Here is a 6,000-nt window from a genome sequence, read left to right as displayed (position 1 = left end):
TGGTGGTCCAGTGTGCTCCTGATGCAGGGGGCCCGGGTTTGATCCCTGGTCAGGGAACTGGATCCCACATGCTGCAACTAAGAGTTTGCAGACCATAACTAAAGATCCTGCATGCTGCAAATAATACACAGTGCAGCAAACAAAAAACAAAACAAATATGTGGGGCGCATGTCTGAGCAAAATCATACAATAATAGGAGAGGGAATGGGGATTTGAACTCAGATCACCCAGAACATTACCTCCTGTCTATTTATTCATAGTCAAACCAACTTCTGATTAATTCAAGATGAAGATTGTGGAAAGAGACAAACATTCATTCAGTGCTTAATATTTATGAGGTGTTTTACATAAGGCATTTCATTTCTCCCTTTCAACACTGTCAAATAAGCAAACTGTAAATGTTAGAAGGTGGTTTTACAAGGTCACACAGCTAGTAAATGGGTTTGAATGCCCCACTTCCACCTTACTAGCTGCTCCCTACCACTAATAAACAGCATTTTACAACTGAACAAACAGGTCCAGCCTGGGGTCATATACACCTAGTCAGAGGCAAAGTCAGACTTAGAATCTGGATTTCCCAACTCAGCTTGGGTGAACAGATGCTATTTTAGTCCCTGCTTTCTGTGAGAATCATGGAACCCTGACTTTTACCCTGCAGATAACAATTTCCTGAAAACTAGCACTACTCCTGAAAGGCTAAGCTGACCTCTAGAGTTTCAACTGTTGCTCCAGGAGGTCTTCTTGGGCAGCCTCCTGTTGATACTCTGCTGCTGCTGGGCTGATGCCCACCCTGTGGTGTAGTCCTCCCCTCTTTCCACTTTTCCAACAACCTCTGCTCTCGCTGCATCCACAGAACTAGGCACTCTGTGTCAGCACAAATCCCATTTTCCCCTGCCTCCTACACTTTCCTCATCCTCAGTAATAAGACACTCAACTGTCCATTTAGTTCCAAAGGCCTTTCCTCGTGGTTTAACCAGAATCAAAGCCTCTCTGCCATGCCCCACAGAAATCCTGTTAGTTCTTCTCTAACTGCAATCTATTTGACTCCTTCTCCCATTCTAGCCTTCCCTCTTTGCATGTCATCAACACAAGGACTGCGGGGTTGCTTTCTCGGGCTCTGTCCTTTTGGTTTGAATCAGAATCAGATTCAGATAAACCTCCTTGTTACTTCTTTGGCCAAAAATTAACTATTCCTGTTTATTAAAGCATTTTTCCAAGAATGTTTTAGCTAAAATATATCCAAAATGCCTGGACATAGTGATATATGAAGCACGTGTGGGATTAATTGGACCATCTGGCCAATACCAGGATTCCAAATGGGGGAAAAAATCAGAAAAGATGTTACCTAGCAAGGTGGAATAGCACACCAGGGCCCTATGATGCTGAGAAGAGGGCTGAAAGAAGGGCAGGGATCTCAGACTGTCTTTACTTCATTACTGACAGGAGCAGGAGCTCTTTCCCAGAAAGGGAGTGGGAGGCAGAATGTTTAGGCACAGAAAGAAGAAGGGCCAACAGCTAGAAATAGAGGAACATGAAGAACTGATGACATTTAGGGGAGAATTCACAGGACTTCTAAAGAATAATAAGCATAAATCTATCACTCCCTGCGTCACAGGACTGAAAATGTCAAAGACCCTCTAAGCACTCAGGCAAAATTTCAATCCATTGTGTGAATAACATAAACATTTCTTCAAAGGGGTGGCATCTCTCATTGAACACTTTCAGCAGTGGGAAATGTCTAATCTTAAGAGATTAAAATCATGGAGGTGGAAGGCAAATTCAATTACACTACATTCAGTTTCAATTCTACAAGTATCTACTGAGTACGTACTATGTGCCAGACACTATAGGCACTGGACTCTAAGTGTGAATAAAAGACACGGTTCCTGCTCTGTGGATCTTATCTGTGGAAGACAGATATTCAAACAAGTAGAATGAGGGAAGTAGAGAGTGCAGCTCAAACACAAGGTGAGGTACGTCATAAGTAGCCAGGCATCTGGGAAGTCTTCACTAAGGAGGCAGCGTCTAGGCTGGGGCTTGAAGAGCGTGAGGAGTTAGCTGAGAGCAAGGTGGAGGGACCCACGGGAGAGAATGGGTGTTTAAGGCGTCCCAGCTTCCAGAGAAGTTCAGAGTGTGGCAAGAAAGTGGAGTCTAGATCTCGAGAGGCCTTTAGATTGATACTGAGGAATGTGGTTTAATTCCAGAGGCAATGGGAAGCCTGGTGGACGCTTTTTTTAAAAAGCAGGAGAAGCGCCCTCTCTCTACAATGTGAAAGACGTTGCGGTACGGGGAGGAAGGGCGTGAAGGAGGCCAGAAGCCAGGATGGGAAGGCCTTGATGACCCAAGGAAAATGACCAAAAGTAAAGCGCCTCTCTACGACAAGACAGGGCCAAAAACAAAGGGATAGAGTTCAGAACGCGCCCCTTCCATTCTCAAGCCGAAAGTCTCCGTCCTCTCTCACCGTTGCTGGGCAAAGCACGGAGGCTCGCTCTCGGTTTGCCCTAACACCGTGGGGTGTGGGCGGGGAGACGACTCCACGCCCTTCTTCCCAGATAAGAAAATTGAGGCCCGCAGTCCTGGTGTGGGGACCAAGGCGAAGAAAGAATGCAAACGGCCTCCCAAGAGGGTGCCCAAAGTCACGCACAATCCGTCGAGGGTCCCGGGGCCTGCCCCATTTCTCCATCAGCCATTCCCAACTGGCCGCCTTTGCTATAGAAACAGTCCTCCCGCCCTCCTCAGCGCCTCGGTTTCGTCAATGCACCCTGGGAAATGCAGTCTATCTCTCGTTACCTGTCCGATGCATGAGCCCACTCTGCGTCCCTAAAGGACTACAAGTTCCAGAAGGCTATGCAAAAATTCTGGTGGTCTCTCGGGGATGCGGTCTTGGAGGAGAGACAGAGGAACCCCGCGGGCGGGGCCTAAGGGAGTGGGGATGGCGCCCCCCAATGGGCGGCCTCCTGGGCGGAGCCCAGGCCGCCATTGGCTACGGCGGCACGGAGGAGGCGGGGACAGCGGAATGAGGCGCGGAGCTGTTCGCAGCTCCAGGTGCTGAGTCCGAGGGAGGCTCTGGACCGGAGAGCCGCGGTCGCAGCCGTCACCGCCGCTGCCGCCGCGAGAGCCATAGCCTGGAAGCTGAAGCCGTGAGGAGCCCAGTGGAGCCCAGAGGAGCTGGGTGCGCTGCCGGGCGGCGATAGCCCTCCCGCCACTCTGAGGTCGGTGCTGCTGGATTCGCTTTTGTTTTATTGGGGAAGGAAGGAACCGAGGCGTGAGGGGACCTGAGAGTTGATGGGACCAGTCCTCGCCGCCCCCAAGACCATCTGTCCCGGAGAGCTGCTGACCGGCTCCTCGTGAGTCTCCCTGTGGCCCCGTGCCTGGGATCGGAGCAGCTTTGGTTAGTTTTTGTCTTATGGTGAAGGAGGTTCTTGAGCGTGAGGGGCGAGGAGAGGACTGGGGACCTGCCCCACCGTCTCTCCTGAGAGCGTTGATAGACCCGACTCTCTCAGCCTGTGCCTGAAGTCGAGGCTGCTTGGATTATTGAGGATGGGAGGGAGTGTTCTGGGACGAAAGATTCAGAGGCAGGAGGACCCTTCCCCACAATACCTCGGCTGCTTGACGTTACAAAGAGGGTCTGGATGTGATGGATAAAACTGCGGTGCTCCACCTCCTCTGCTCAGACCCTCCTGAGGAAGGGCTGTTTGGGGATGTCAGAAAGACCCTTCCTCGCACCCACCCCTCCCCCGAAGCCTCGGGTTTTTGTGAAAGAGGGGTGGGCGGGAACAGGATGAAGATGGAGACAGAGGACTCTTCCCCCTCCCAGTTGGACCCACCTAGATTATTGCGGGCGGATGGGAGGGGTAGGGGGGAATGCGATGTGAAGAGAAAAGGCTGAGAGACCCATCCCCACCCTGTTAGGAGTCGCTGGGACAGGAACGCACTGACGGATTCTCCGGGTCCCCTGCGATCTGGGCCCCGTGTCTAAGGTCGGAGTGGCCTGGGGGTGGGGTGTGTGGTGGGGAAAAGTAAGAGGGATTGAGGAACCCCCTCCCGACCTCTCCCCTCCCGGGCTTTATCGTCTTGTCGCTCTCTAACTGGATTCAGGCCAGGGGCCCTAAGTTGAGACGACCCTCCCCGCCCCGCCCCGCCTTCGGGCTCCTGAACCGCAGCGGGTAGCCAGACCTGGGTGGGCACGTGCTGGGCGGAACGGGGCTGGTCCTCTCTCAAGCGCCCTAGAGCTCCAGGCAGACGCTTCCCCGCCCCCCACCCCCGCACCCGCCCCGTCCCCATAGACCCTCAGGCTGTTCCGCTCAGCGAGGGGCGCGCCTCAGATCCGACTGCCGAGACCTGTGTCCCAGGCATGCGGCGGCCACTCGGGGCGCGGGGCTTTCGCGCTCGGCCCCCGAATCCACGCACGAGAGGACAAAGCCGCGGTCGCCGCACTGGCGGGCCTGCGCCACTGGCTGGGCGGGGGGCGCGGCCAGGAAAGGGGTGGGGGGACTTCGGGCGCGGCGCGGGGAGCTTCTGCGGAAACGTGCGAGAAAGCAGGCGGGAGACAAAGCGCGCTCGCTCCTTGCCGCGGGCCCGCGCGAGCCGGGATGGAAAATCCCGAGGGAGGAGGAGGCTGCGCCGGGCAAGGCACTATACCCCGCACCCTTCTTCCCCGCACATCACCACCCTCTCTGGTCCGGCACCCAGAAGCCGTGTGTGCGACGGTAGCCAGGGTCCCTTCTGTGGAGCGTTCAAGACCTGTGACCACGAGGACCTGGACAATTAACGGGCTCCTCCTCGTGAGGAGGGACCCGGGGTTCAGGATGCATGAGTGGGCCAGGGGTCGGTAGGGGCACCCTGACTGGACCCCCTAACCCCACTCTATCAGCCAGTGTTGGGTCAAATTTGGTTCCAGGATTCGAATGTGTGTGTATGTGTCACAGTGTGTTTGCAAGGGTGATGGTGTGGATCCGAGTGTGAGTGTGAATGTGTATGCCTGGGTGAGGTGCCAATGTGTGCTCCAGTGTCGTGTGTGTGTCATGGTGAGCTTGTGCATCTAGCTGGTTGTGTGTGAAAAGAATCAACTACTGCTGGCCTTGGATGGTGGGGGTGGGGGCAGAGTAGTCATCCCTTCAACTCTCAAGCCGCAGTAATGACCTAGGGTCCCAGTGCATGCCCTCAACGTGGAGGTAGCTTGAGAGCATGTGCATATGGTGTGGCCCAGAAAGTGGGGCCTCACAAGTATGTGGAGCTCTTGTCAGCCCTTCTGGTGCTTTGGGTCTAACCCTGATATCCTCACCAGCGCCCTCCCCTTCCCATCCCTCAGAAACCTTATCCTGCTGTAATGGGCTGCCCTGAGGACCAGAACTCTGCTCCCCACCATCCTGGGCTGACAAGTGGAGCTTGGGGAGCTCATCAGCAGAATCCTTTACGGGGCGGGTGCAAGATTGTGTGGCAAGACAATTTTCATCACTTTGGCCTCTATCTGCAAGGGCCATGAGACCGGAGTTGCTGGTCAGTTGACAGGTGGGCTCTCAGTAATACCAAACACTTATGGTGAAGGCACGACCATGACAGAGACATCACTGTGGGTAGATATCCTACAGGATGAGGATAGTCCTCCCAAACCTGCCCACTCCCACCAAGTGACCTCAGTTATAGAGCACTTTGACAGCAAAGGTGCTGTCACCAGAGACTCTTGTCCCGTATGAGGGGTAGACAGTGGCCAATGGAACCACAGGAAGAACAATTATGACAGAGCCGCCATACCCGGCGTCTCCACAAGTGTCCACAGCGACCTCTGCTGGGCAGAAGTGTAACCAAGCTGAAATTTGGCAACGAACACTCCCTCGCATTGTGAAAACTCAGGTGGGTGTGGGCATTGTTAGGTAAAAACCATTTGTGGGCTACTTGTCTGCTTTTGGAGTCATGAGTTGAAGTTCTTGTCTGCAGTTCCTTCAAGCAATGAAACATCCACTATCCTCCCCCATATAGAAATATTTAAAGAGAGCCTAA

General features: G+C 53.8%; 1 protein-coding gene across 1 annotated transcript in view; it reads left to right on the top strand.

Annotated features, from left to right (window-relative positions):
• SMPD3 (sphingomyelin phosphodiesterase 3) overlaps positions 3,033 to 6,000 on the top strand; it is an 83,512-nt gene continuing 80,544 nt past the window's right edge. The window contains exon 1 of the mRNA XM_005692177.3: positions 3,033 to 3,212. The gene's annotated coding sequence lies outside the window, so the exon portion shown is untranslated. The remainder of the gene's footprint in view (positions 3,213 to 6,000) is intronic.

Source organism: Capra hircus, chromosome 18 (genome assembly GCF_001704415.2).
Source record: "Capra hircus breed San Clemente chromosome 18, ASM170441v1, whole genome shotgun sequence".
Lineage (NCBI taxonomy): Eukaryota > Metazoa > Chordata > Mammalia > Artiodactyla > Bovidae > Capra > Capra hircus.
The sequence above is the reverse complement of the archived record's forward strand: the minus strand, read 5'-3'. Positions and strand labels throughout refer to the sequence as shown.